Source organism: Tursiops truncatus, chromosome 8, assembly GCF_011762595.2.
Source record: "Tursiops truncatus isolate mTurTru1 chromosome 8, mTurTru1.mat.Y, whole genome shotgun sequence".
Taxonomy (NCBI): Eukaryota; Metazoa; Chordata; class Mammalia; order Artiodactyla; family Delphinidae; genus Tursiops; species Tursiops truncatus.
In genome coordinates this window covers 104,853,724-104,873,270 of record NC_047041.1, presented here as the reverse complement: position 1 = coordinate 104,873,270, position 19,547 = coordinate 104,853,724, and the positions used below count along the sequence as shown (strand labels likewise).

Below are 19,547 nucleotides of genomic sequence, written 5' to 3'. Positions count from 1 at the left end.
GTTGCGCGTCGGATACTCTCTGCCCACGAGGTCTGAAAGTCGGATCTGAGCGGTCGGTCCGTCTCTACCGCAATCTCTTTCCAGCGGCCACCTGAATCCTGCCTTTACACGTGATGAAAGATATTCACAGGTTCCGGGGATCGGGGCGTGGACATTCAGGAGGCTGCTATTCTGCCCACCCCACCTGCTAAGTGTGGACACATCCAAATGTGGATAAAGAAGAAACCGGAGTTGACGATCTCTAGGGCCATTCCTACATTCGCTCATTCAGTAAATGTTTATTGAGTATCTACTGCGTTCCAGGCCGATATGGGTACTGGGGATACAGCAGCCAAGGGGCGAGACCAAATCCTACCCTCTAGGGCTTTTCAATATAAACAGGCTAAAGCAGAGGGTGACCCCAACCTCGATAGGTCGCAAAGGGAAGCTGGTGTCTTGCCCACCCTGAGGCCGTCTGCGGTCCAGTCTCAGAAAACCTTGTTTTTCTCCGGAGTTCTGCCTCAAAGTGACATGAAATGTCAGAGGGCCAGGATGGCATACCTGTGCTCGATCCCATTCCCTTGCTTCTTCTGACATCCAGGCTTTTGGGGGAAACAAGCTCTCACGCGACGGCAGCTTGGGTTTTCAAATGCTCTGAGCGGCCTCGGTTCACACGCTCCTGGCTTTCAATGTCAATGCCACCCGGGGACACGGGGGAACGGGACGGCGTGCAGGGGTCATGGGTTCTCACTTCACGTCTCTGGAGCCTCCCTGGGCAAGAGCTGGCTCCTGGGGCCTCGCCCAGCCACTGGCCGGCGTTGGCTAAATCTCACCACTGGGATTTCTCAGACGATTAACATGGGAAAACAGAGGGGGTGAGCAGGCCGAGGAAGTGGACGCATTAAAAATAATGAGGCTAAAAAAAAATAAAAAAATAAAAAAATAAAAAAATAATGAGGCAGCTCGAAATGGATGCAGGTTCCGGGGGAGAATGTGAACTAAGTTGTTGGTTTATTTTAAAATATACTTCATTTTCCATTCGGTCTCTGTTTAATCTCTTCTGATAGAGCTAAAAAAAACCCGAAAAACAAAAAACAAAACACTCCCTATTCTAAAAACTGAAATGTATATATAGTTGAAAAAAGAAAAAGTGGGGCTAAAATACAGGTCGAAAGAACACTCTGTGAAGATGGTGCTTCCTTGTGTCCAGCGGGGCTGGGAGAAATCTACGATGAAGTGGAGGGTCTCAGCTTAAGTGGGACGACAGAAAGGTCCATCACTTTCCTTGACCTTGGTGACATGGTGAGGGAACACTAACAGGGGAGTCAGGAAGATGAGGGCTCGAATCTTGCTCTCCCTTAGCAGCTGGGTGAGCCTGGGCAAGCCGTTTGACTTCTCTGACAAGTAAGTACTGGGCTTCCCCGGTGGCGCAGTGGTTGAGCGTCCGCCTGCCGATGCAGGGAACGCGGGTTCGTGCCCCGGTCCGGGAGGATCCCACATGCCGCGGAGCGGCTGGGCCCGTGAGCCATGGCCACTGAGCCTGCGCGTCTGGAGCCTGTGCTCCACAACGGGAGAGGCCACAACAGTGAGAGGCCCGCGTACCGCTAAAAAAAAAAAGTAAGTACTAATTTTCACAGGAGGTGTCCCGGTGCCAGGGCTGACGTGTGTAAAGGAAGCAGCCGGCGCCACGCCTCGCTCAAAGTACCCACTCAATAAACAGACGGGTAGTAAGGAAGGAGCAGCCGTTACGCCAGCAGCGTATCACAGCCTCCTTGCCTGTGAAGGTAGCCCCTGGTTTCTTCGAATCATCGAGTCTTTTAATGTGCCTCGTTCTGATTTAAGCTAATGACTCCTGCTTGAATATCACTCAGCAAGGAGGTGGCCAGCACCCCTCTGGGGACCCTCAGCTGGACACTGTCCTCCAGGGTGGAAGAGGGCTGGAGTTACAGTGGGCAGGGAGAGAAGGTGTCTTGGGAGAAATCTGTCTCGAGTGAAGAGCTGCCCCCCTGCCCGAAGCTGGGGGGACACAACGAGAAGACCCCTTGGGGGCTTGGTCAGGTCCCTAGATTCGCAGGGAGGGTGGACCAGACTCTGCCCTTGTGCTTCAAAGCGTCTCTGGCAGAAGGCTGGCTGGGGGGTCCTGGGCAGCAGTGACTGTCCCCACGGACAGCGTGGGTGCGAGGGGCGTGAGGATGTTAGAGAGTGTCCTGTGGACTGGACGTGGGCCCTTGGGAGGGAGCCAGCCAGGAGTGAAGAGCCCCTGTGTGTTACTATCAGCGACAGATGCTCAGCGGGGTCTGAGTGGGATGTTTTCATTACACCAGGGCCCCAAACCCACGAAAGCAGCTCAAGAGAGTCAGCTTCAGATACAAGCCCAGCTGGGAGCCCACTTTCCCCTCCCCCAGCCCTGGAGGGTCCAACGGCCTAGAGACGGGTGGGCAGAGGGAGGGGAGGAACCCAGGAAATGAGAGAAGGCGGAGGCAGGGGTTAGGGTTAGGGAAATCTCACAGGGGACCGGTCGCTTTAATTATCCTCATGAGACCATGCTTCAGTGACTCAGCAGGGCTGGGAAAGCTTTTCTTCTGACAGTGACCAGAAAGTCGTGGGGCCTCTGCCCTAGAATTCCCCGGGGGGCTGGGAAGAGCCAGTCCCAGACATTGGTGGGTGGTAAACGGGCTCCTGGAACCAAACAAATCAGACCTGATTTACAGCGTTTGCTGACGGCTGAGGTGTAAATTCTTCCACCCCTGCCAAGTTCAAGGTCCCAGTGCGACGTCACCGAACGCAGAGCTGGGAAGAGACACAGACAGTTGGCTCTTGTGAGTTGGTGTGAGCAGGTGTGAGCCAGCTCCCGCACGCCCAGGTTTGAAGGGGCGGTGGGGAAAAAACGGGACCTTTCCTGCTGTCCCCTCTGGACTCCTGTTCCTTTAATGTAATGGTTTCCCTGCTTTATTTTCCTTTGGAACACCCCTCCCGGCCTTACGTTTTCTGCTTCCACGTGCATATGGGGGTAGGAAGGTCTTCCTTCTCTCCCCTGCACCCCAAGATACGTGAGAACAGGCGTGCTGTTTTGATCACGGCTAAATCCCCGCCCCACAAGCCTGCACAGATCTGGCTCTGCACAGGTTCTCAGTGTTTACTGAAGGAATGAATAAATCAGTGAATGGGGCGCCTCCTCCAGGAAGCCCTCCCTGGCTTCCAGGCAAGGACAGGTCTCCCTGCCGCAGGCCTGCACTGCGCCATGGACTTGGCAGCACTTAATGTGACCGCATTTGGCAATTCCCTGGGCTCCAGGTGTGCGTGTCCTGCCGGAAGAGGAACCGCTTCACGGCCGATTCCAAAGCGGCTTTATTTACGGCCACATCCCCAGCCCTGGCTCCGAGCCCGGCACTTAGCAGACCCTCAATAAATACTCCCGAACAGATGGCCAAATGGATAATTGGCGTGTGGCCTAAACACAACAGGGGTGGGCTTCGGGGGAGCCCCAGACTGCTCCCCACTCTTCCGAGCACGCTGGGGCTTCATCAGATAGGCAGGTTCCACCCAGCAACGAACAGCCGGTCCTCAAGCCATCGGACGGCCCTTGATTCAACCCAGGTGGTCATGCCGCATCCGGGCAAGGGGACAGTCACCACCCCAAACGGTGCTGGGCACCGGCCGGCGTGGAGTCTAGAAACAGTCAGAAATGCTCCCTTCCAGAAGGGACCATGTCCTCTCCACTCACTACATGAGAGCCGGATGAGTCCACGGCCCACCGCTCACGAGGGGCCAGGAAGGCCCACCCATCCTCATCCCCGGGAGGAGGGGGACCTGCTAGTGAGCACTGCCAAAGGCCACCTGACTTGCTCCTGAAACACAGGCGGGATCGGCAAGGGCGGGCGCAGCCCAGAGCAGAAAGTACCGGGGAGCACGGAGCAGCAAACAGCCCGGCCCGGCGCTGCCTGCGAGCGGCTGTCGGGTGGAACCCGCCATGGGTCCTGTGGATTTCATCCCGGGGGTACGTCCCGCACAGGCCCCCAGGACCCTGGCTTTCATTCTCTGCTGCTGCCATCTTGAAATTCTTCATAATTTGTGAACAGAACCTGGCATTTTCACTCTGGCATGGACCCCACTAATTATGAAGCTGGCCCTAGTTGTAAGAGTTGGCGTTTCACAAAGGGGTAAAGGAGGGTGTCTCGCAAGCATGTGGGCCGGGGGTTACCACCCTTGGCAATGGCAGGAACTGCCCAGAGCCACCAGGGCCCTGCCCGGAGACACCAGGAGGACACCAGAGACAAGTTTTACATGCAAACAGCTTCATTCAAACAGGAAATAGCTCGGGGCTTAAAAACAATTTCTTTTGGCTCCTAAAGAGTTAGCTTTTATGGTTCAGTGTAGGGTGCGTGCTGTCTCCTGGGGTCCTGCGGCACTTAGATTTGCGAGGAAACACATCTGGGTTTCCACCTTTATATAGTGGCCACACCCCTCTCCCCGCATCAGGACCCAAGACACACCTGGCCCGTGTGTTAATTCAGTTGTTGGACAAGGATTTGTTGCCAGGCATATTTCTAGGGAAATAGGCAGTGAACAAAACAGACAAAAATCCTGGCTTGCGGTGGCTTGCGTTCTAGTGGGGAAGAAAGAGCAGGAAAAGAAAGTCAGATGGACAGTGTGAAAGGCAGGGGTGAAGCAGGCAGTGTGTTTAGGGGGCAGAGAGTTGCCATCTGGAAGTGGCCCGATCACTAACAGAACACGGTAGAGACCCCGCGTCGCAGGCCCCGTCCGCTTCTCCTTTGCCCACAATGTCCAGGGTGCAGCCAGCCTGGCCTGGGCCTTGACCCCCTTTAATTCGTCCGCTGACCTGACAGCCGGGCAGAAAATCGTTCAGGAAGACAAATGAGGCTGCCGCTGAAAGGCACCCCCGGCTCTCCCAGGAGCTCCCAGGCATGGAAGGAGCAGAGCCTAGCCTTCCAGAGCCTAGGAACCAGTCCCTAATGCTGTCCTGGTTTTGCTCTCTCGTGCCATTTTCCGTCCTCAGCATCCCTGACCTGCCTCCATCCTTCCGCTGAAATCAGATGACTGAAGTGAGGCCAAGGGATGCAGGCTCGGACCACCTCTTCTCTTTGACACCAGATCCAGGGTCAGAGGCACAGACAAGCAGTCACAATTTTCTATCGCTCTTTTTGCTTCCCAGAGCCGTCTCCTCAACTTCATCTTATTTTCGCTAAAATGCAAATTGGGAAAGCAGTGAAACCTAGCAGTGCATCCTCTGTGTTGATGTCATGTGAGTAGATGCTTGGAGGTGACTTTCCGTCACCCTCCTGCTGCCCCACAAAAAGGGGCGGTGGGGAGGGGGGAATGTGTCCTTGGAAAGTCTCTGCAGCTGTGCGGCCGTGGGCGTGTCTCCTGACCTCTGTGGGGTCACGTGCCCCCTGCCTTGTTTCCTCTCTCCTTCCCTTTCTCTGCTCCTCAAAGGGCTACAGGGCGAGCAGACCCCAGGCGCCACGAGCCGGTGCTGCCTTGTGGTGGCGTCATCTTCCCCGTGATGAGCGGGACGAGAAGGACGGAGCCTGAGTGACAGAAGCTTGCTGGGTGGCTGAGTTAGCAGCGGTGTGGGAAGCCGGGACCAGGCGTCACCAGGAGTGACGTCATCACAGTGAGCTCAGCAAAAGCGGCAAAGGAAAGCTTCCATCCTTGGAAGCGCCAAGACCACGGTCTTCTCGACCTCCCGTGGGGGTCCCGCTCCCTCCCCATAGTGACAGAGCAGCACAGAGATGGGGCTCAATGTCTGCTGGGCCACATCCTGGCCTCGGCCCGGACCCCCTCTAGATGGTACCCCCCTGAGGCCAGGAGCACATGTGAGTCCCCTGGATTACCCAAAAGGGCCCTGCGCATAGTAGGTCCTCAACATCTAGGAACTGGGCCAAAAGGAGATGGGGGAAAATTCCCCAAAAGTTAACTCACTGGTGTTTCACCTGCTTTTCTCCTTCACTTGAGGATTTTAAAACTTTTTAGAAGATGATTACGGCCAGGAACACCCAACCACGGGTCCAAGAGTGAAACAATGAAAAGACAGGAGAGACAGAGCGTAGCCCCAAAACCTTATAAATAAAAGGGGCTGCGGGCCTTTCATGAAATAAGGATGGTCTGCAGAGCCCTGGGCGCAAGGCTTACAAATTGTCACTGGTCCACACGTCTGGATCTCCTCGGCCACCGCCCTCTCTCCTCTGGATTCCGGGAGCAGCCCTACGCTGCCTCCCCACCCCGGCTGCCGTAGCCAATGCTGGTGGGAGCATCACTTGTAGAGCGATTTTGGAAAGTGTTGAGGCATAATCTACTAGAGCCCCATCCGAGCACACCTTTGACTCAGCAATTCCACTCCCAACAGAGACGCTTTCACGTGTTCACCAAAAGCCCTGCACGGGACGCCCAGAGGAAGCAGCCCTGCTCTCCATAGCCCTCAGTTCAGCCCGCCGCCTGCAGCAGGACCATCAGGAACACGTGGAATGAAATGAATGAGCTGCACGGCACATGGGCTACAAGGACATGGCTCACAGCACATGCTGAGCCAAAGAAGCCAGGTGCTGGAGTGTTTGCTGCCCGCTTCCACTGGTAACGATTCAAAACCAGGCAAAATGTTCCGTGGTGGTGGAAGGCACAGGAACGGCTGGGGGTGGGGCGGACTGGAAGGGGTCATGGAGAGGATATGGAGGTCACATTCTTTTTCTTTCCTGAGTACCAGTTACCTGAGTGCATTCCCTTTATGAAAATCCATTGACTTGTACTACTGTGGGCGGAATTGTGTTGTTCTCAAATGTGGGCACTTGTGGAAGGGCACATGTGGAAGCCCTAACCCCAGTGTGACTGTATTGGGAGACAGAGTCTGTTTTTAAATTTATTTTAGCTGCACTGGGTCTTAGTTGGGGCACGCAGGATCTTTGTTGAGGCATACGGGATCTTTAGTTGCGGCATGCGGGCTTCTTAGCTGCAGCACGCATGTGGGATCTAGTTCCCTGACCAGGGATCGAACCCGGGCCCCCTGCATTGGGAGTATGGAGTCTTACCCACTGGACCACCAGGGAAGTCCCAGAGATAGATTCTTTAAGGGGGGGATTAAAGTTAAATGAGATCATTAACCTCAAGGGTGGTGCTCTAGTCCTGTAGGGACACCAGAGAGACACAGAAGAAAGGCCATGTGAGGACACAGCAAGAAGGTGACTGTCTGCAAGCCAGGGAGGGAGCTCTCACCAGAACCCAGCCTTGCTGGACTTTGATCTTGGACTTCCAACCTCCAGAACTGTGAGAAATACATTTCTACTGCTTAAGCCCCCGGTCTATGGTGTTTTGTTATGGGAGCCTGAGCTGACTAATTAGCATATGTTTAGGACGTGTGCACTTTTCTCTACATATGGTATGTTCAATTAAAACTTGACTTAAAAGGCAAATCTGGTCCTAGCCCTCCTCTATTTGCAATTCTTCCCTGGCTTCTCATGTGCTCTTAAGAGCAAGTCCAAATTCATAATGTGGTCGTGAAGACAGCATGATTGAGCCCCTCTTGGCCTCTCTAGCCTTGGACCACTCTGCCACAGCTTCTCTGACTTTGTTTCAGTTGCTTGAACATGCCAAACACTTACCTGCCTCAGGGCCTTTGTGCCTGCTCTTCCCACCACCTAAAACACTTTCTCTACCTTTTTGCAGAGCAAACTCCTCATCCTTCAGGTTCCAGCTTAAGTTTGTTTTTTCCTTGGGAAAGGTTTTCCTGATCCCAAGCTGGGTCAGATTCCTCTAGTATAAACTCTCAAAGCACCTTCCTTTTTCTTCATTACACCCCTTCCAGTTGGAAATATATGTAATATTGCTGCCTGTTTTCTGTCTTCCCCACTAGATTGTGAACTCTTTGAGGCCAGGGGACAGTCTTGTTCTCTGGTGGGACCACAATACCCAGTGTGAATGAAAGGCTGGGTGGATGGATGGAGGGTTGGATAGATGGATGGTTGGATGGAAGGATGGAGGGTTGGATAGATGGATGGATGGATGGATGAATACATGGACAAATGGATGGATGGATGGTTGGATGGACAGATGGTTGGATAAATTTATGGACAAATGGATGGACGAGTAGATACCAATCCCAATAAAAATATCTCCGGCAGGCAACAATTCTGTTTACAACAGAAGCATCTGTTGAAACTTTGAGGTGCACAAATGAGTCAGCACTCTGTGCTCTGCTAATTTTTAGGAAGTGATCTAAGAATACATCTCTCAGCCTTTCATCGATGAGGCAAATGGTGAACCTCTTTAAATATTTACGTTTTTAAAGTGCTAAAGTTTGGAAACACCTAAAAAATACCCCTGTGATGTACTGTCTACCTTAGGCCTTCCAGCTATATGGAAAGGGGAAAAGAAATTTTTTCTTTGGAGAATGGATGAAGGACATTTCCCCAGCACCAGAGTGGGGGAAGTGAGAAGATTCTGGTTCCTGCACCCTAGGTGTGTGGGCAGTTGGCACATGCCGGGGCGGTGGCTGCAGTGGGTGTCAGAAGCCCATCAGTGCTCGTCTATGAGCTGCAGGGTTAGACATAGGGGGGGGTGTATGGTGAGGTGCTGGGTGTCCCAAGGCCTGCGTAGCTCTTCCAGGTCACCCCCTCGCCCACCCCTGGCTGAGCCCTGTGTCTTCCAGTTCTTCCATCCCGCTCTCTCCCCTCCAGGTCTTTGCATATGCTGTTCCCTCCGCCTGGAACACCCTTCCTGAGCCTTTCCACCTGAGTAACGCCTGCTCTTCTGGAGGTTGTTACTTCCTCCAGGATGCCTTCCTGGGATTCCCCCCAACACACTCCATCAGACTCTCCTCCCCCTGCTCACCCCGAGTGTCCCTGTCCCGGTACCTTCCAGCCACATTCACAGAGCAGACAGGTGTCACTATTTGCAGACGGGTGTCGAGGCACTGGGAGTGGGTAGTGAGCAGGACAGCCCCCGCTCCCGGGAGCTTACATCCCAGTGGAGGGAATACTAATACCCGCCAAGAACGCAGAGTGTAGCGAACCACAGCCAGACCAGCTGTGGACCCAGGAGGAGGGGTGGGCAGTGGCGGAGGTGGCTGAGGACGTGCAGCGGGACGTGGGCAGGAGAGACAGCGAGGACCAGGGCCCGAGGTGGGAGCGAGGGGCCTGTGCTGGAGGGACAGGCAAGGGGCCCGTGGGCCCCTCCTGATCTATCCTGTTGCTGCTTGAGTGTCCGTCTGTCTGTCTGTCTGTCTCATGACGGTTTCCTTGAGGCCCGCAGAGCAGCTTCCGGAAGGCGACTGGGGCTCAGCCAGGCACCGGCAGGGTCTTTGTGGGCCGTGCTGGCTGCCCGCCCTCACCTACAGATGGAAGCCAGAGGGCCTTTTCCCCAGCTTGTCTGATTCCCTTTCCCTTTCCCTCCCACGACCCTGCAGGGCAGACGGTCCCCTGTGATGACGGAGAAACTCAGACCTAGAGACAGATACCGTTAACTTGGTCAGACGTATCAGCGGCCCCCGCAGGAGGACCCGGGCAAAGCCTGCAGAGACCGCAAACCTGCAGGCACCAAGAAGCAATCTGGGCAAGTGGGCAGGAAGGGGGGGCAGTCGGGGTCCCTGGCTCTGTGGCTGAGACCAAAGCTCCGTGTTACGGGCTGAATCGTGTCCCCTCAAAATTCCTGCCTTGGAGTCCTGACCCCCAGCACCTCAAAGAGTGGCTGTGTCTGGAGCTGGGCTTTTAGAGAGGCGATTAAGGTAAAACGAGGTCACTAGGGTGGGGCCCTAGTCCAATGTGACTGGTGTCCTTATAAGAAGAGGAGTTCAGGACACAGACACACACAGAGGGACGGCCATGTGAAGACACAGGGAGAAGTCGGCCGTCTACACGCCGAGGAGAGAGGCCTCAGGAGGAACCAGCCCTGCCCACACCTGGACCTCGGATTCCAGCCTCCAGGACTGGGGACAGTCAATCTGGCTGTTTACGCTTTCCAGACTCTGGGACTTTGTCATGGTGGCCCTGGCTGACTAATGCATTTTCCTTTAAGGGGAAAAACAGACCTGGCATGCAATCCTCCCTAACTTCTGTGACACCCAAGGAAAATCGTAAGGCTCAAGTCTTTGGACAGGAGCTGCAGAGGTTATGCCCGGATCTCCTTCTGGAAGGCCTGTGAGTGAGCAGGGGCTTTCTAACGTTCCAGGGAAGATAATAAAAGCAGGATTTATGCAGTTTGCTATCTGCACTCACTTCGCCACCAACCCCCTTGAGGGGCGCCCTCCGACCCCACCTCACACCTGGGGACACTGGAGCACCGGGAGGGGTAACTGTCAGTCCCACTGCAGGAAGCAGACCCTGCCCCTTCCTTGGGTGCCGCCCATGTCCCTTCTGAAGCCTCACTGGCGTCGCTGGAGACTTCTAGCGACTCTCCTGGCAGAGCTGTGACTCTCCTGAGAAAGAGCTGCGTCCAGGGACGCTCAGAAATCCCTCGGACAAAGTCCCTGCCCTGAGCGAGACCCTCCCCATCAGCGGGTCCTGGCTTGTTGAGACTCATGCTGGCTGTTCCGTAGGCCTTTGGTCCTTTGGTCCCCAATTGGCGTGAATTCTTCTGGGTGTTAAGAGAAGGAAATAATGAAACCTGCCAGGGCCACGTCATCATTTCCAGACGTCTGGGTTGCGCGTGGGAAACGCCTGTGGCGTTTGGATCCAAGAGGGCTGTCTGGGCGCCAGGGGCCCATGGCTCACTGCCTGTGGAACGCGACCTCGTCTTGCTGGAGACTCTGTGGCTGGGCCACGCTCTCCCTCAATGGCTTGATCTTCCCTCACTGAGATGTGCAGGACGTGGGATGCTGAGTGCTGCATTCACGTGGGCTTCCTGGAGGTGGTGTCTCGGCTCCTGGGCAGGGGAGACTGGGGGAGGTTCCACTACGGACAGTGACCTGACAGCGCTCAGGAGAGCACTTGGCACAGTCTCCCTTTGTAAGGTCTCTGTGGTCACCACCTGCCACCAAATCTGAAGGGCACTTGCTTCATTCAAAGTTGGAGGAAAAGTGGGAGCAGCTTAAGGCGCGTATCACTAAAGACGAAGGCGAATACCACACCCTTTAAAAAGAGCTAATGGCTCACAAACAGGGTGATGGTGGCAGAAAGACAGACACACAGACCCATGGGACGGAATAGAGAATCCAGAAATAACCCTTGCACATACGGTCAAACCATCCTCGACAAGACCATGTGGTTGAACCACTGAATGCAATGGAGCAAAGGACAATCCTTTCAACAAATGGGCTGGGAAAGCTGGATCTCCACATGCCAAAGAGTGAACCTGGACCCGACTTTCCACCATCTACAAAAATTAACTCAAAATGGATCAAGGAGCTGAACGAAAGACTTGAAACTATAAAATTCCTAGAAGAAAACATGGGGGAAATCGTCATGACATAGGGTTTGGCAATGATTTCTTGCAAATGACACCAAAAGCACAGGCTACAAAAGCAAATATAAACAAGTGGGATTACATTAAACTTGCAACTTCTATGCCACCACAGAAACCATCCATAGGGTGAAAGGTAACTACACAAGGGAGAAAATATCTGCAAACCATGTATCTGATGGGGGCTCACATCCAGACGACAGAAAGAGCTCCTCAATTCAATACCCAAAACCAAAAGAATCTGATTAAAATTGGCAAAGGACTTGAATAGACGCTTCTTCAAATAAGATATACAAATGGCCAGTAAGCATGTGAAATGATGCTCAACAACATTAATCGTCAAGGAAATGCGAATCAAAAGCACAAGATACCACTTCACACCCATTACGGTAGCTACTGTCAAAAACCAGGAAATAACACGTCGTTGAGGATGTAGAGAAATTGTACCTCTCGTCCACTCTTTTTATGTGTTTTTTTTTTTTTTTTTTTTTTTTTGCGGTACGCGGGCCTCTCACTGCTGTGGCCTCTCCCGTTGCGGAGCACAGGCTCCGGACGCGCAGGCTCAGCGGCCATGGCTCACGGGCCCAGCCGCTCCGCGGCACGTGGGATCTTCCCGGACCGGGGCACGAACCCGCGTCCCCTGCATCGGCAGGCGGACTCTCAACCACTGCGCCGCCAGGGAAGCCCTCTTGTGCACTCTTGATGGGAACGTAAAACGGTGCAGCCACTGTGGAAGACAGTATGGAGGTTCCTCAAAAAATTAAAAATACAGCTACCGTGTGATCCAGCAATCCAGCTTGCAGGTATATCCCCCAAAGAAGTGAAAGCAGGGTCTCAAAGAGATATTTGCACCCCCGTGTTCATTGCAGCACTGTTCATAGTAGCCAAGAGTTGGAAGCAACCCAAGTGCCCACTGACGGACAAATGGATAAAGAATATCTGGTCCGTCCACACGATGGGAGGTAATTCAGCCTTAAAAGTGAAGGACATTCTGACACGTGCAACAGTGAGGATGAACCTCGAAAACCTTATGCTCAGTGAAATAAACCAGTCACAAAAAGAAAAATACTGCGTGATGCTACTTTGATGAAGCAACCAAAATAGATAAACTCTTAGGAACAGAGAGTAGGATGGTGAGTGCCTGGGGCTGGGGGGAAGGGGAAAAGGAGAGCCGTCCAATTAGCGCAAGAGTTTCAGGTCTGCAAGATGAAAAGTTCGAGAGATTTGCTGTACGACAGTGTGTATCCAGTTAACACTGCTGCGCTGTCCGTTTAAAGATGGGCTGCAGGGGAAATTTTATGTATTTTTTGCAATAATAATAATAACAGAGCTAAAGGCTCTTCAAAGGATCAGAATTTGTAGGAAAGGGTAGGTGCACTGGAGTCAGGGCAGAGAGCAGAACTGAGGAGAGAGGTAGGCAGGCAAGACGCATGCTGGGCTAACTTCCGAGGTAGGTGTGGACACCGGCCCCTACCTGTGCCGTCCTTGGACTTGGCAAGTTCATTTAAGGGAGCTGGGGCCACACAAGGGTTGAGTTAATACAGGGAAATCACAGGCAGGCAGGAAGAAGCCTGTGGGGCTAAAATGTGGTGGTGGAGGGAGAGAGCAAGGCTGGCAATTGGGACGCACGCTCGTGTAGGAGAGAGTTTGGGTACCAAATTGGATGCAAACTCCCGGAGCACCTGCGATGTGCTAAGCTATGTGCACAGGTGAGGAGCTGCCCTGCAGGTAGAGATGAGGTGGCTCAGGGGACGCGTAGGCAGGATTAGGGACTCGGGCTTGTCTCCATGTGAGTAAGAACTGAAAATGCCAAGTGTCAGTAGTCTCCAAAGAGTTCCACCAAACATCATCCTTGGTTTCTTAATCGATGGCAGTGCCAGGCAAGAGCTCCTGCAAAAGCCTCCCGTAACGTCTGTTGAGGGTTTGCGCGGGGTCTTCCGTGGCCGTGGTTTCAAGGGGGCTCGGGTGCCTTGTACTGGGAGGGCCCTCCCTTGTGGGCCCGGATCCTTGGAAACCAGATCTCAGAGCAGCCCAAGGCTTGGGGGCTACAGGTGCTTCCGGATCCCACGTTGGCACGAACAGTTTTACAGATCGAAAAACGGAAATGGGTTTATCACTTGGTCTACCCTGCTTTCCAATTCAGAAAGCGGGCTGCTTTCAGTTCAAAGAGAAACAGTCCTTACTTGGTAGCCCCATCACATAATTATCATTAAAGTGATCGAACTGCACTCCCGGACAGACTGACACTCGCTCTTAACGAGGCGTGGAAAGCCACCTCGTGGTGCTCCAGATGGAGAAGCTCTTTAAAGACCGATACCGTCCCTTCTCTGTCACTCATGGGAACTTTCCATTTCGAGCTCTTTGGGGTTGGTAACCTCATCTGATTGGTCAACTCACTTCTGAATCGTGCACAGGAAGTAAAATGAGAAGGGTGGGGGGAAAGCCACGGCTTTATTTATAGAAATCTCATTTTTGCTATCCATCAAAAAAATAAACACAGCCCACCTCACACTAAAAATACGCTTCTGAAGATCAACAATGAGGCCATGTTTGGCTGACTCCCTAAGAAGTGGAGATTTCAAACAGTAGGAATTTCTCACAGACGTTCCTAGAATAATCTAGGACAGTGTGCCAACAAGCCTTATTTTTTTTTTCATTGACGTTTTAAGCAACGTGTCACCTCCTCCTTGACTCTGAAACTGGCAAAGAGAAGCCTCATGCTCTGAGAGATTGGTACAAGCTGTGTGACCTTTGCCAGTTTACTTAACCTCTCTGAACCACGTTTCCAGTGTAGAATGATATCTACCTTTCAGGGATGCTGTGAGGAGTAAACCAGATAATAAACCCATAATAAAGTTCTGAACACAAAAGAGATGCTCGAGAACCAGCAGCGACGATCATAATACACTCACGGTGAGAATCTTTTGCCACCAATTCTGATTCCACAAGTCAAGGGCTGTTCACAGACCTGCTGGTGAACGTCGGCCTTCCTTGGGACCATATGTTAAACCTCTCCCAGCAGCACTGAAAGATTATTTTTTAGGTTTAAAAGAAACCAGGGAAGTCACAAAAAGGATAGGTCTGTTGCTCCATGATATATTTTAAAGACAGAACGATGGAGAAGCCCCTGTTACAAGCCCTAAGTCCCAGGGGATGCCACATAACGTCTCAACAGGTTTTATTCCTAGCGCATCCAGTGGAGAGGTGGCCTGGAACACTGCAACGTGCATGGAACCTGACCCCACCACTTCCTAACTGTGTGACCATCACTGTCCTCTCCTCTGTAAACGAGGAGGTAGTGGCACCTGCTCGGTAAGGCACACACAGCATCTGGCGTATAATCATGTACCACACATCTTAGCCATTATAATCATTCATAGCGATAGCATTGTATAATCTGCTCCTTTTTCTCTCTTGTCACTTAACTGTGTTCTATGTTGGTTTTACTCATCACTGTAAACCCCACACCCGGCACAAAACAGACGCTCAACAAATTTCTGGCTGACGAGGCAGGAAAATACCTTGTCCTGAAGGAGATGAAGCCGAGTAGATGGGAGGGTGATGATAATACCATGTGATGCGGAGCCCATGGGAGGACCTGCGGGGCTGCGGGTGGGGGTGGCATGGGCGGAACCCTTGATGAGCTCTTGGGGAGGGGGAAGGTTTCGGGAGGGAGGAGGAGGTTTTCCTCGTGGGGCGTCCACAGGTTGTACCTCACCCCTCACTGATGAGCACTTAGGCTGTTTCCAAACACTTTTCACCGTTCTGCACAAAACAGTCGTTGCCCAACTCCTAGTCAATCAGTTCCTTAGGATATGTTTCTAGAATTGGAGTACAAACATCTATCTTATTCGCTCCATCCTCCACCCACCCATCCATCCATCCATCCATCCAACATCCATCCATCCATCCATCCATCTATACATCATCCATCTGTACAAACTTCCTTCCTTCCTTCCATCTATCAGTCCATCTATCGAACCATCTATCCACCCATCCTCCATCCATTCATGTGCCCATCCATCCATCTATCCTTCCTTCTGTCCTTTGTCCCTCAGTAGAACTTACTTTTTTGTTCATATTGGTATTGTATTCCTTTTAACTTTATTCCTAGAGTATTTCTATTTCACACCGCCCACCTTGCTCTTTTGTGTTGGCTTCTTTCTCCACTGTAATTTCCAGCAGTTGCACCTGATTTGGCCACACATTGACTCTGGACAGCTGTTAGCATCTGACGCCCTGGCTGAGCTGTCCTGTTAGTTCTAACCATGTTTGAGCTGATACTTTTGGGTTTTTCAGGTAGGCCATCATATCACCTTCAGTCAGTGACCATTTTATATCCCTCTTTCAATACCTATAATTATTATTGAATTTTCTTGCCTCATAGCACATTCTAGAACTTTCAGGACATTGATAATTAACAGAGCTGATCACAGCATCCTTGACTTGTTCCCAACTTTCATGAGACCACTTTTAACAGGTCACTATTCAATGTGATGTTGGCTCCTGGCTTGAAATAGATTTTTCTAACCCTGTTATGAAGGTGTCCTTTTTGTTCGTTTAAGAGTTTTGGGCAGGCAGAGGTGTTGAGTTCTAGCCAATGTCTTCTTCAGCATCAAGTTAAGAAGATCACAAATGAAGCGGATTGCAGGAGGCCATGATTCTCCCACCCTGGCCTGTAGCTGCACCCTTTGCCAGGCCACTTTGCAGTGCATCCCGTCAAGAGGAAGAGGGTGTTTCTGTAGCTTGAGCCTTGCCTGGCCTTGTGACTTGGTTTGGCCAATAGCATGAGACAACGTGACGGACCTCACCGGGCCTCCGTGTGCCCTCACTCTATCCTGGACCTGGCTACTGCCTGTGAACAAGCCTGGGCCAGTCTTCTGGAGGATGAGGGACTGATGTTTACTGCAGTGTCCTGGCAATCATGGAATGAGCCTGCGGGTGTGATTGGGCCCAATTTTTTTATATCCTGCCCCGTTGCCAAAACCTTAGCAGATGTGACCAGGCACTCGTGATCAGAATTGGCTACCTGAAAGACATGGAAGCAACCTAAATATTCATCGACAGAGAACTGGATAAAGAAGATGTGATACATATATACAATGGAATATTACTCAGCCATAAAAAAGAACGAAATAATACCATTTGCAGCAACATGGATGGACCTAGAGATTGTCATACTGAGTGAAGTAAGTCAGACAGAGAAAGACAAATATAATACGATATCGCTTATATGCGGAATCTAAAAAGAAATGATACAAAACAGAAACGGACTCACAGACTTAAGAGAATGAAATTATGGTAACTGGCAGGGGGGGAAGGGTGGAGGGAAGGGGTAGTTAGGGAGTTTGGGATCGACGTGTACACACTGCTATATTCAAAAAGGATAACCAACAAGGACCCACTGTATAGCACAGGGAACTCTGCTCCATGTTACGTGGCAGCCTGGATGGGAGGGAGTCTGGGGGAGAATGGATACGTGTATATGTATGGCTAAGTCCCTTTGCTGTGCACCTGAAACTCTCACAGCATTGTTAATCGGCTATAGTCCAATGTAAAATAAAAAGTTAAAAAAGAAAAGAATTGGCTACTTGAGACTTTATAAAATTGAAGGTTCATGTTTGAACGTCATATTGCTTCAAAAAATGATGCTACCATCAACTCATGGGAGAGGATGGGTGTGGTCTCTGGGGATGCCCAGGAGCCTGGCTTCTAGGTGTGTGATGCTTAGAGGAGAATGAGCATGATATCCAGAGTGAGGGCATGGCGGCCGACACCCAGGAGGTCTTAGGCCCCAGAGGTACAGCCAGCTGAGGCCACTTTCTAAGTGGGTGGGCCTAGGGAGCGTTGATGCCAACCCACAGTGGGTCACAGAGTCTAAGCTGAACGAAGTCCCCAGAACACTGCTGTCCCTTTAAAATATGTCATCGAATCCTTTGAGATTCCTCTACTCAGAAGGGAGCCTAATCTCCCTCTACTTGCGTGTGGACTGAGCTTAGTGACTCACTTCTAACCAACAGAATAAGGTAGAAATGACAGCATGTAACTATTGAAACTAGGTCACCAGAGGCGTTTCAGCCTCTTCCTCACTCTCTCTTGGACCCCCTGCTCTGGGGAAGCCGGCCGCCATGTTGTGAGGCTGCCCAAGCAGCCTGTGGAGAGGTTCCTGTGGGGAGGAGCTGAGGCTCTTGCCAACAGCCTGTGAGCGTGCCAGCTTGGAAGTCAACCCTCCCGCCCCAGACAAACTTCAGATGCCTGTAAACCTGGGTGACATCTTGACCACAACCTCATGAGAGATCCCCAAGCCAGAATCACCCAGCTAAGCTCTTCCTGAATTTCTGAGACACGGAAAGGACCTGAGATAATAAATATGCCTTAAGACACGAGGTTCTGAGGTCGTTTGTTATGCAGCGCAAGATAAATAACATACTTCTTATGGTGGCTCTGAGTGGTGACTTCATCATTGCCAACTTGTTCTCTTTCATGAACTCAAGGGTCTGGCGGTTTTCTCATCTCTAACCTCCCACTAGTATAGACCTCTTAGTTTACTGGACACACCACTTAAAATGTATGTGCCAACTTGTGGCTTGAGAAGGAGCGAGCCTGGGTTTCTCAGACTGGTGTTGTACAAGAGAAGCAGGTCTCTGAACAAAGCCCTTCTACAGACCACTGTAGGAGAAGCCCCCAGAAGCTGCCTGACATTGGTTCTAACTGCCCTGGCATTGGTCTCTCACCCTTGTGGGGGGATTGGCAGAAGGCTAAGCTCAACTCAGGGTACCCCTGAAGACAGAAGCCAGGTCATAATTCCATGGTGGGATTACATGGTCAGTGAGAATGCTTTCCTGCAGAGCTGTTTTAGGTGGCTTGAAGCAGGGGTGAGTTCTGCCGCTGCCCTCTCCTGATGTCTTAAAAACATCTCACAGGAGCTACACACACACACACACACACACACACACACACACGACATGCACACATGATAACGTTTTTGGTAACAAAACTTGCATGTGGCCAGCACCAAGAAGCCCCCTTCCTGACCCCCGAAGGGAAACTGCTATCCTGATTCCTGTCTTCACAGATGCATTTGGCTGTTGTGTGTCCTAACAGCTGGATGTTAGGAGTTCTGTTGTGTGTCCTAACAGCTGGATGGAGTTCTGTTCATTCTATAAGTGGGAGCCTACAGTGTGCGCTCTTCAGTGTCTGGCCTCCTATGGTCATTGCGACCTTGGTGATTCCTCCCCGTGTTGGGAGCAGCTGTGGGTGGTTCACCCCAGGGATGTGGAGGGCTCCATGGTGGGAAAGGACCACGGGTGTGTATCTGTCGCAGGGCTGGTGGGCATCTGGGGGGTCCTGATTTGGGGCCATCATGAAGAGTACGGTGAGGAACCCTCATCTGTGTCTCTGGACAACCAAGGGCGGCGTGCGTCTCAGTTGAGTCCCGCGGGGAGAGGTCTGCTGGGCACCAGGTCTGCTTGGTTCAGCAGCAGTGACTCCCAGCTACTTAGTTTCCAGTATCAACTCCCACTCCCGCCAGCAGCCTGGCCCGAGGTTGGCATCATCTGTGTTTTGCATTTCAGCCCCTCTGATGGGTATATGATGGCATTGAGCTGTGGTTTCACTTTGCATTTCCTGATGACTAATGAACTTGAGGGCCTTTTCATGTGCTTACTAGGCCCTTTCTTTGAAGATGCTTGTTAATCACCTGATGTGATTTTCGGGTTCCTGGGAAGCAGGCCTATCTCTTGAGAACACACTGATAAGCTTTCTCCCAGGAGCAGTGACACATTTCATTTTCTTCCTCCAAGACTAGCCCAAACACACAGACGAGACTTTGAGCTGCTTGTGCCGATCCATTTTCTCCCCCAAGGGCTCATTTTGCGTCGCTCTGACCCCATTTTAATATCTGCATCCAGCAGGTAATCTGGCTGAGTTACAGTTACAAAGGTTTTGTCATGGAGAGCCCGCCGGGAGTTCTCTGTAAGTGCCTTCCTGAGATTTCACTTTGGCAGAGGTGAGCATCTGGTTACACCTTTTCAGAACACAACAATCGTGGCTGGGCTGTATGGAGGACACTTGGGACTCCCCTGCCCTCTGTCCTTGAGGAAACCCTTCACACTGTTATCAGACACCCCCCAGGTGTCTCCAAGTGGACGTGGGAGAGCCCT

The 19,547-nt window shown here is 51.9% G+C and overlaps 1 protein-coding gene and 1 long non-coding RNA gene across 16 annotated transcripts in view; one reads left to right on the top strand and one right to left on the bottom strand.

Annotated features, from left to right (window-relative positions):
* Positions 1–19,547, bottom strand: part of ANO1 (anoctamin 1) — a 160,794-nt gene that overhangs the window by 129,475 nt on the left and 11,772 nt on the right. The window lies entirely within an intron of this gene.
* LOC109548950 (uncharacterized) lies at positions 760–16,922 on the top strand. Of its 3 annotated transcripts, none has more exons than XR_002175127.3 (4): positions 760–2,842; positions 5,153–5,242; positions 5,434–6,570; positions 7,115–16,922. It is a non-coding gene; the product is annotated as an uncharacterized lncRNA (long non-coding RNA). The 3 variants fall into 3 exon arrangements; XR_012333644.1 differs by having other exon boundaries at positions 5,153–5,614; positions 6,347–6,570; XR_002175126.3 differs by having other exon boundaries at positions 5,153–6,570.